At 43.0% G+C, this 11,747-nt stretch overlaps 1 protein-coding gene across 1 annotated transcript in view; it reads right to left on the minus strand.

The window, feature by feature from the left end:
* YWHAB (tyrosine 3-monooxygenase/tryptophan 5-monooxygenase activation protein beta) overlaps positions 1–9,972 on the minus strand; it is a 43,631-nt gene extending 33,659 nt beyond the window's left edge. The window contains exon 1 of the mRNA XM_033963941.1: positions 9,824–9,972. The gene's annotated coding sequence lies outside the window, so the exon portion shown is untranslated. The remainder of the gene's footprint in view (positions 1–9,823) is intronic.
* Between the last annotated feature and the right edge of the window lie 1,775 nt (positions 9,973–11,747).

The following is an 11,747-nucleotide window of genomic DNA, read 5'->3' on the forward strand; positions in this document are numbered from 1 at the left end:
GTATAAAGCCATGGGACCAGATAATTTGCACCCCAGAGTGCTTAGGGAATTGAGAGATGTCCTGGCAGAACCATTAGCCGCGCTCTTCAATCTTTCCCTGGGCACGGGAAAAGTTCCACTAGACTGGAAAACAGCTAACGTCATTCCGCTCCACAAAAAGGGATGCAGGTTAGACACTGCAAATTACAGATCGGTAAGTCTCACATCAATAGTGTGCAAGCTTATGGAAACATTGATTAAACACAAATTAGACACGGTTATGGATGATGAGAGACTGAGGGATCCACACCAGCATGGATTTACTAAGGGGAGATCCTGCCAATCCAACTTGATCAGTTTCTTTGATGGGGTAACAAAAGAACTGGATAAAGGAGAGTCCCTGGATGTGTTATATCTGGACTTCAGCAAGGCTTTTGACAGCGTCCCACACCGTAGACTTTTGAACAAGATGAGTTCATTGGGGCTAGGAGGAATATTAACTGCATGGTTAAAGACTGGCTCAGTGGTAGACATCAGAGGGTGGTGGTAAATGGTACCCCCTCTGAAAAGTTGGAAGTGCACAGTGGAGTACCGCAGGGCTCGGTCCTGGGCCCAATCCTATTTAATATCTTCATATAAGATCTGCCTCAGGGACTTCGGGGAAAAATTGCATTATTTGCCGATGATGCTAAATTGTGCAACATAGTAGGCGGAGATACCATGCCTGACGCTATGACACAGGACATACTTGTTCTGGAACACTGGTCTACTCTTTGGCAGCTGAATTTCAATGCCAAAAAGTGTAAGAGAATGCACCTTGGTGGCAGAAACCCATGCAGAACCTACACTCTGAATGGTGAGACCTTGACCAGAACTGTGGCAGAACGAGACCTGGGAGTAATCATTAGTGATGATATGAAGGCAGCCAATCAGGTGGAGAAAGCCTCATCTAAAGCTAGACAAATGCTAGGTTGCATCCGGAGAAGCTTTGTCAGCCGAAGGCCCGAGGTGGTGATGCCGCTGTACAGGTCCATGGTGAGACCACATCTGGAGTACTGTGTACAGTTTTGGAGGCCACACTATCGGAAGGATGTGCTAAGAATGGAATCGGTTCAACGATTGGCCACCAAGATGGTCTCAGGGCTCAAGGATGTCCCTTATGAAGAACGACTAGGTAAGTTGCACCTTTACTCTCTCGAGGAATGCACCATTCAGCCGGACACCCCTGTCTCACTGAAGAGAAAATCTCAACAGGAGAAATAGCATTGCCAGCTCACTGAAGAGAAACCTCAACAGGAGAAACAGGCAGTCTCACTGAAGAGAAACCTCAACAGGAGAAAATAATTTTCCAGTCACAGCCAGAATTCAGGAGCTAGTTGAATAACGACCTTTTCCTGCTGGGAAATAGAGAATACTGGAGATACAGGAGGAGTGCCAGCCAATAGGACCACCTGTTAATCAGTTTCTCTATCTTCGCCTGCCCTACCAGTGGAATTGACAGTCAGATAAGTACAAAAACTAGTTTGGCTATTTATGCTTGTCTGCCAAAATGCCTATTAGAGAATGACACGGTGGCAAAATTCATCACCATCCCCGTAGATAACCGCGGTAAACCATCTTCATGTCATTCTTTAAGGAGAGAAGGGAAGAATCAGAGTATGAATGGCCACAACCACTGACCCTCAAGCTTTGCTTTGAAGAATGCTGGTGTAGAAGGACTGAGGTTGAAATAGACACTAGAAAATGGCATGGGATTATTTCCCGAGGTTATCCGCGGAGACGGGGATGGTGATGAATTTTGTCACCGTGTCATTCTCTAATGCCTATGTAAGATCATATTAAGAAAAGCTAAATAAGAAGAAAATCTGGTTAGGGAAAAGGGAACATGATGGTGCCATGATGGTTCCCATAAAATCATGGTCTTAATATCTGTGGATATGGCCGTGGTGGAGGTGTACCGAGCACATCAATTTTAAAGAAAAATAATATTAGTGATTGAAATTATAGCATAGGGCATTTTTAGTGAGGAAAAATAAAGCATCTAAAAGGTAGAAGAAAAACATTCTAAATGGAATATGGAGGATAATTAGCAAAAAATATTGTTTCAATTTTAACAAATAAACTTGCAGAATTTGCTAATTTTTTGCGCAGCATTCCACCGGTAGTAATGTATAAGAGAAACCATATTGAGTCCCCTTGGATTTCTTTACAATTACCACTGTGAATAAAAGTTGATATTTGACCTCATCTCCAGAATAGAAGCATCTTTTCATCCCTAAATTCTGATTCCTTTTTGGAGTTATCATGGAGATTGTTTTCTGTTGCTGTGCATAAAATGTACCACAGAGACACATTAGTTGAAGGAACTATCTGTTTGCACCAGGATATCTTTGCTGTTGATTCTTATTATTGTAACACATCTGATCTACTTGTCACCCATGTACCCACTGATCCCAATATTAAACCAGTCATTGTGCAGAAATATAAGATTCCTCTGGCATCCTATGAATCCATCCAGATGATTCTTAATACCTTGAAGGCCAGAGATCTCATCTGATAATATAAGAGTACCTATAAACTCACTCCTGTGACCCATTTTGGAAAAAAAAGCAAGGAGGGTTGCACTGGACTACCACCAGTTGAACAAGAGAGAGAGAGCACCTTTGTCCAGATGGTTCATGATACCTTTGGATCACAATCTAGTCACAAAGGTGCAAAATATTTTATTAACCTTTATCTATATTTTTTTTTTTTGTAATTCTTTATTTAGAACACGTTCAAATACAACAAACAAAGCACACACATCAGGCTTTTGGACTATTCCAGTAAATCCTCGGATCAGCACAAACTAGCCTTCACTTTCAGTAACAAACAACATATCTGGACCTGGATACCTTTTGACTATCTCAATTCACCAGCAGAGTTTAATATCTTTCTACCCAAAGCACTTCCCATTGTGGAAGCCCAAGGCACTCTAGTGTATGTGGAAGACATCTTAAAAGCGCTACTTTTCCAAAGCATCTCACTGAGGATTTCTATAAATGTAGTATCAAAATACAGCTTCTCTTTATGAAAAAGGCTTACAATGTGAAAAAAATGTAAAGAAAACTGCAAGAAAAAAAGTTAGACATGATCAGTTCACACATGCCAAAAGCTTATTAGAAAGGTACTTCGCACTGTTCCAATATGTTTGAAAAAAAAAAAAGCCTCCCTCAAAAATTCTTAATCCACTGTATACTCTTCAAAAAAAAATTCCTCATTTGTAATGAATGATCCATTTGTTAGCATATAGAACCATTAAAAAAAACTACTATAAAACATCCAAGCCAATCTGTAAAAAAAACTTCTGCCAGGATGCTTCATTATTCCTACTGAATTAGATGCAACTTTCAAAACATGTTTTTAGGACAAGTGTGTTAGAAATACTTGCATATCCCAGATGAGTATAACTCCAGAGATTTTTAAAAAACTCTATAGCTTTTGGCTACTATAACCCAGCATCAGAAATTCTCAATTTAAAATGTTTTGCATGAATAAGCTATTGTTCTATGACTGTCTCCAACATTCTTAAGTCTGAGGTTTGGAACATTTCTCCCAAATAACAGGTCAGGTCCATCATCCCTTTTTAGGATAGGTACTGCAGGGCTCTTTCAAGAGGCTTTTATATAAGCTTAAGTTCAACCCTGCTACAAATGCTACTCCTGGCAGAATTTTCATTAAAAAATTCAAAATTCTACACAAACGCTGGCTTTTACAAACTGCGGTAGAGGTTTCTTTTAAAGGCAAGCAAGGTAAAATGTTCCAATTCCTATAAGCATCAGAACATTTACCTTGCTGGCCCATGATAGAAACATCTACTGTGGCTTTGTAAAAGGAGCCCAAAATTAGCAAATTCTGCAAGTTTGTCAAAATTTAAATATCTTTGCTAATTATCCACATTCCATTTAAAATGCTAAAAAAAAAATGCTTTTTTCTACCTTTGTTGTCTGGCCATCTTATTTTTGTATCATGTTCATTCCAGTTTTCTGCTTTTCTATCTGTTGTCTGTTAATTCTGGAAAGTTAATTGCTTGTTTACTCTTTCTAAAAGAACAAGGACTGAACTGGGGGGGGGGCATGCAGTGAAGTTACTAAGTAGTAGATTTAAAACAAAATAGGAGAAAATATTTCTTCACAACAAGCAATTAAACTCTGAAATTTGTTGCTGGATAAGATGGTGAAAGCAGGTAGCTTATCAGGATTTAAAAAAGGTTTGCATAATTTCCTAAAACAAACAGTTGAGATGGCATGAGGAAATCGACTGCTTATTTCTAGAATAAGCAGCATAAAATCTGTTTTACATCTTGGGATCTTACCAGGGATTCCTGGGATGGCCACTGTTGGGAATGGCATACTGGGCTTCAATCTGTCACAGTATGACAACTCTTATGTTCTCTCATCTGTTTTCTTGTCACCCCCTTCTGGCCTCTCCCTCAGAGTTCTACCATTCCTTCCTTCACCCTTATAGCCCAGCAGCTGCTCCCTCTTCCTTCCCTCCCCACCCTTGAAGCATGACATCTCCCTGTCCATCATCTCTTCCCTCACTCCCATTGTCAGGCATCCATTTCCCTCTCTCTCTTCCATCCCAATGTCCAATATCTTTCCCTCCCTGACTTGCACCATGAGTTCAATATCTCTTCTCTCTCTACCACTGCCATATCCAACATTTCTGTTTCTTTCCTACCTTCCATCTCTCTCTCTCTACTTACCTTCTGCCCTGGGGTCAAACATCTCTTACCCCCAAGCAGCATCTCTCAATTCTTCCCCTTCATCATCATCATGTGCAACATTTTTTCCTCTCTCCTCATGCAGTTTCTCCCTCCCCTTACATCTTTCTCCCCTTCACACCATATGCAAGACTTCTACCTTTCTCACCCCCCTCCATTTTGTTGTATCTCTCCCTTTCTCTTCTCTACTCCATGTCCAACACTTCTTCCTCTCCCCCCATGTACATCTCTCCTTCCTTCCCACCTCTCCCCTGATAACTCTTGTTGCATATCTCCCTTCTTCTCCACCCCACTGACACTCTCCTCCCCCAGGCCTTGCTTCAATGACAGCGATTCCCATATGCTGCCTGCCACTAACCTGGAAGTTTCTCCATGGCACAGGAGAGGCTTCCAGGTTGGTGGTAGACAGCGTGTGGGAATTAGTGCCACTACCGCGACCGTTGAAGCAATGCCAGTTGTAATAATAACAATTTATATACCGCAAGGCCATAAAGTTCTATGCGGTTTACAATAGTTAAAAAAAGAATACAATAAATAAAAGAAACTAAAAATGTTAGAAACCAATAACTGATACCCTAAAAAATCTGAGTAATGCATAATAAAATTCTTACATATCAGCTACTTACATATTTCTATGCACAAATAGGTAAATTCTGTGCGACTGTGCAATTCAGTGTTGTGCAGTTATGCAGAACTCCACCAGATATAAAGTGCAAATAACTAGTTGACTGAACTGAAACCCACCAGAACAGGTAAAATCAAAAATCAAAAGAGAAAGTCCATAAATCAAAAGCACAGCCTTCAATAACCACCAGCACATTTTGGAAGTGCCACATCTTTCTAAACTCACTTAATAAAAACCAACTGAGCAGTTACTATTTAATAAACTCTCAAACATTTATTATGTTTATTTAAGATTTGATGTACCGCTCCTGCATTTTACTGATATAATCTCAGATCTGCAACTCTATCAGTACTAGCATACTTCCAAATATCTATGTATTTTTAGTTGAATTTTATTTTATAACCTAATGGACATTAACTACACAGCTGTAGTTTGATGCAGACTGATCATTCACTACCTCAGCAGAATGTTTTCCCTTCATAGTGAGTATAATGCTCAGTGGCGAGTCAGACTGATTGAAGTCCTGTTTCTCAACAGAACATGCACAGCAGTAATGAAGTCCCAACTTTTTGGCATTACCTCAACCCTTCTCAGATGCAACACTTTTATGGGTGTGGATGGTTTAATCTCTATGTGAAAGCAATATTTAACTTAGCTACTAATAATGCTCATAGGTGGATCATGTGAAATTATGATGGTTTCAGCAGGGTTGGAGAAATATCCTATGCTGGGTTGCCTAAGCACCTGAAAACATCTCCTGACAATGCTCCAAGCCTAAGGCTGTCAACTGGATCCAGATTCACAGGACAAGTCTGTTGCATGCAGGGACTTGGTCTTGCTTTTTTTATGGAAAGCAATTGTGTAAACCCAGGCTTGATCAACCCTATCCTGCAAATCTGGAACCATTTGGCAACCTTACCCAAGCCAAAAATGGAGCCATAGAAGTAGGCATCTTTTATCAAATGATTTAAAAGGGAGCTACGAGAGCCACAATGGCTCCAGTTATTACAAACCTCTTATATATAACTTTGAATAAATTTTTAAGAGATCATTTTTATTTGTAGTGTTTCCATTTTAAAAAACACACTCCATTGTAGACAATGTGACTTATGAAGGCATCATAACTACCAGCAACAAGACCAACTGTCTAAACTGATGCAGCAAAAATTTTTTCAGAAGGCTTGCAGTGAGGAAGCGATTCCATTTTTAGACATTTAAATAAAGAAAAAGAAAAAAAAAAAGTTTAGAGACTGCCATCTTTTCCAAGATTACCATATAGAAATAAATTGCTACATTACCAAAGCTACCACATAAGTCAGGGGTAGGCAACTATTATACACAGAGGGCTGCATGAATATTAGTACAGGTACAAGATCCTTTATCTGAAATCCTTTGGACCAGGAGCATTTCATTTTTTGGAACTTTTCAGAATGGATCTTGTACCTGTACCATATACACTCCCTCCCTCCCTATTCCCCAACCCCAAAGAGTGACAACCCACCTCCTTCCCAGATCCAGCGACAGGACGCTAAGGCCTATCATGCTTTCACGGTGGTTTAGCAGAACTTTGGGGCAGGAGCGATTCTGACTTGCCCCTGCTCAAGAGATGCTGAAAATAAATGTCTGCCGAGACTTCCAACGGCAGCCATTTTCAGCATCAAGAGAGCACAGACAGGAGTGAAAATCGCTCCTGCCGTACTGTCCTGCTAGACCACCATGTAAGCACGATGGGTCTGGGTGTCCAGGGTCTGGAATGGGACATGCTGCTGGCAAGGAAATTACTGGGTTGAGGGAGGCTGACAACAGCAACAGAAAAGGGATACTACTGGGAGGAAGAAAGGACAAACACATGCACCTGCATTGGTTTCAGGATGTGTCACGTCGAGGAAATTGACTACTTCCAGTTTGCATCAAATTTCATTTTCAGAGCTTTTTCAGAATTTTGGATAAAGGATCTTGTACTATCAGTAACGGGTCACATTATGTGATGTCAGAACCAGATATGTACATAGCTGCATAGATTTTTAACCACTGACAATTTTTTTAAACTTGGAAATCTTTAGTCTACTCTTCAACTCCTGTGAGTACACACACCTGTGATACTTCACTAATCAACTTCTTCCAATGAAGGAATAGGCCATTTAGGGCCCCTTTCACAAAGCTACGGTAGCAAATTTTTCTGCGGCTTTGTAAAAGGGGCCCTTAATCCTACTCTGTTTCCTATCTTTTAACCAGTTCCCAAACCACAATAAGACATAACTCCTTTTCTTGGCTTTTTTTTCCTGCACATTTCCTTGGGATTTTGTCAAATGCTTTTTCTGGCTCTCCTTTATTTGGAGGCATGAATAAACACTTGGTTAATGTAGCAGATTGATCATCCTGAAATCCTTTTGAAAAACTAGGGTTAGATTGTCAATCTTCCTTCCAAACTTCAGGCACCACTAACAATTTTAATGACAGATTACAAATTAGAAATATCAGATCTGTAATTTCATTTTTGAATTTTCAATAATCTAGAGAATTTATTATCCAATACAGATGATTTGCTACTCTTCAGTTTGTTGATTTGCCTGTAACAACTTCCAGGTTCTCTGAACTGTCAGTATGAAAAGTCATTTCAGGCATGGATAGCTCCAATATATTTTACTCAGTAAAGGCTGAAGCAATGGATTCTGCAATAGCCTTGTCCTCCTTGAGTGCCCCATTTACTCTGGGATCATCTAATAGTCCAACTGACACTCCTCACAAACTTCTTGCTTCAAATATATCTGAAAAAGTATTTTATTATGGAGTTTTTACTTCTATGGTAAGCTTTTCACATTCTTTTTCTCTTTCCTTATCAATATGAAACTAACTTTGCTTACACGGTCCTATTTTCTTCATTTGGGTGTTTTCCATTGTCTGAAAGATGTTCTTTTAACTATAATAGCTTCTAACTAGGCTAGCTGTCCTTGCCTGGTTAAGCTCTGGAACATGTTGTCAAAGGTTGTGGTAAAAGCTGTTAACGTAGCTGGTTTTAAGAAAGATTTGGACAATTTCCTGGAGGAAAAGTTCCATTATCTGTTATTGAGACACATGGGGGGAAGCCACTGCTTGCTCTGGATCAGTACCATGGAATGTTGTACTATTTGGTGTTTTGGCTGATACTAGTGACCTGGATTGGCCAACGTGAGGACAGACTACTGGACTAGATGACCATTTCCTCATTTTATTATTGCTCTTTTGAAAGAGAAATGTTAATACAGTAGATTTCCTTAGTGTCTTCATCCCAGTTAACGATCTCATTTGAGTTACGATCATTATTGCAACTTAAATGTTGCAGATGCTTGTTTTCACATTACAGTACCTTAATCTTTGCCCATAAAGACATATTTCAGAAACAATGCAAAAAAATATTAAACATGCATTCATGTCCTTGAACTATTATCAGCAGTGTTGGAACCAAGGGTGTACTTGATATAAAAAAAGATTCCCTATTTTAGATTCCACTACAACGATCTAGCCCTCAATGTGTGAGCATGAAAAGAGGGCGGGGGAAAATTTTGGACCAGTGTCTAGGCTGCCCTTCAGTAGCCATGTTTAGAGTTCACTTTGCATCTGTTGATTAGAGTAACTCCTACAGCATGCAGGGAAGTCTGCATTGTGACCAGTGGATAACTTAGCACTCTTTCAATAGCTACTATCAGCCTACAGCAACAGCTGTTTGAAGGCAATAGTGCCAAAGTTCCCTATTAATTTATAGTGCACAGATAATCAGTTTATTAAGCAATATATTGGTTCACTAATCCCTAGTGCATCCAGACCCATGTGTTTATGCCCATTGCATAGGATTGAACCATCAAGTCTAACGGTAATGAAAACCGATTTGGTTCGTATGAAACCAATACACAATTTCAAGGCTCGAGATAACAGCTCTGCAGTTGCTTCGTACGTTCACCCGATGCGAGGTCCGACCCAGGCGGAACCAGGATTGACGCGTAAAGAGCTCCGATTTCGCCTTCCGCAACCGAAACCTTAATTCCTCTTTTCGACCCAGATTCGAAGCAGACTCGGATTTCAATCGGTGCCAAACGTTAACTCCGCGGCCTCGAGGGAAGGCGAGGCCTAGCGACTCCTCCTCGTCCTCCGCAGCCCACTGGAAAGGGAGCGCCGCGAGCGCCTCGCCCGCCTTCCCGAGCGCGAGCCTGCCAGGAGCGCACGAGCAGGCTCCTCCGCCGCGGCAGCGCCCCAGCGCCACGCGCTCCCTCGCGAGCTTGCCAGTTCCACCCCCCTCCCCCTGCAGAGCGTCCGCGAGGCCAAAGCCTTTCTCATCCTCCACCCTTCCCCGCCATTACGGGTTTCACCCTTCCCCCCCCCCCGATGCGGCCGTTGAGGACAGGAGGCGAAAGGCGAACGCCGAACGCGAAGGGGAGCGCCCGTAGATCCCCGCTCCCCCCTCCCCCCGAGCCCCTTACCGTTATCGGTCCGATAGTTCGGGAATTCGCGTCGGGAAAGCCGAAACACTCCTCGGTTGCCCTCTCCCGCAGCTCCACGGTCCCTCCACTTCCGGCGACGGCAGCACTTCCGCTTCCTCCAGGCCCCGCCTCTCCTCGGCCGAGAGAACGTGGGGAGTAGCGCAGAGACGGGGCGCGACGAGCCGCTCAGAAGGGGCAGATGACCTCACGGAAACCATGACAACCGTCAGGAAGATGACGTCATCGGGGACTGTGACAAGGGCGGAGGAGCGCGCTGCGGAGAGCTTTGCGGCAGAGGAGGGGGCGGGGTCTGACCCTGGCGGACGCACCGACGGAGGCACGCACGCGCGCTGTCTGCCGCGAGCTCCCAGCGTTTTCCGAATGCTTTGATAGAGCATGTAAAATCGAAGAAATGTTGCTACTGTTTGGGTTTCTGGCAGGTACTTGTGACCTGATTGGCCACTGTGGGCTAGATGGACCATTGGTCTGACCCAGTATGAACAATGCCCTATTGATGGAGGGGGTGACCTTTTTGTCTCAGTTTAAGGACATCCTGTAGTTCCTAGGGATGCTGTCACTCCTTGCAAGTTCATAGGTTGGTGCCGGAAGGTGTTCTCTGCACCCCCTACTATCGAGCATGCTTCTTCATGGCGTCCAGGGAGGGCTACATTATATTGTGTTTGGCACCCCCTAATCATTTACGCACGTCTGAGTTTATTAATCTAGTCACAAGCTATTGTGTAGATGCCTTTGTACTGCAATGCATGCTCTTTACAGATGCTAGCTGGAAGGGCTTACAACATCATTGCCGGACGACCTGCTGTAATGAACCTTTTTCAAATATGAAACTGCATCAACCCTGGCAGGGAGCACAGAATTGTAGAGGCTATAAGTACTGCTGTAATTACTCTTTGCCTTAGCTGTTATCATGAGCCTTTATATAAGTAAACACCAAAAAGTCCAACAGGACAGAACCCACGGGTCTAAAACAGTACAAAAGGAAGTGGGAACGGACAATTAACACCCCACTGAAGATCACTGATGTAAAACCAACTTGTTTATTTCAGAAAAGGAACCAAGCAGAAGCTGTGGACCCGACACAGCACTGTGTTTCGGCATCAGGCTTTTTGAAAATGCTTCCATAGCTTTTCAGTGATTTTGGTTACTCTGGCATGTTAGTTGGACCGAGCTTTGTTTTATCCCAGACCTGTCATCTGTGAGCATATATGCCACAGTGACCCCTGATTGCAGGTGTTCCTCAGACGCTGAAACACAGTGCTGTGTCGGGTCCACAGCTTCTGCTTGGTTCCTTTTCTGAAATAAACAAGTTGGTTGTACATCAGTGATCTTCAGTGGAGTGTTCATTGTCCGTTCCCACTTCCTTTTGTACTGAGCCTTTATATAAGGCATTTTGAGGAAGATATAGAATTCAGTGGTTATACCACACATGGGCAAACTACAGCCCGTGGGCCATAGGCCCATTTAGTGTTTTAATCCAGCCCGCCGAAAATTTCCTGCCAGTCCATGCAGGGCTGGCGAGATCAGTGGGCAGAAATTTCCTGTAGGGCAGGCAAGATCAGGGGGCCCGATGAGCTCCGACGTTTTGCTTCCCAGCCTCCGACAGTGGCTTCTTTCCCTCCGTTCCCCTCCCAGCAGCTCTCAGCACTTGCCTACAGCAGTGCCAGTAGCGTCAGCGCAGTGATTCACTTAGGAAGCCTTGGGGCTTTTGCTGAGTTGCAGCCCGCCTCTGATGATGCAACTTCCTCTTTCCCCAGAGGCAGGTGCGACCCATCAAAGGACCCAAGGCTGCCTAAGTGAACACTGTGCTGACGCTACTGGCACTGCTGCAGGCAGGTACTGAGATCTGCTGGGAGGGGAGCAGAGGGAAGCCACTGTTGGAGGCTGGGAAGCTGCTGGACAAAGG

This window comes from Geotrypetes seraphini, chromosome 11, assembly GCF_902459505.1.
Source record: "Geotrypetes seraphini chromosome 11, aGeoSer1.1, whole genome shotgun sequence".
Lineage (NCBI taxonomy): Eukaryota > Metazoa > Chordata > Amphibia > Gymnophiona > Dermophiidae > Geotrypetes > Geotrypetes seraphini.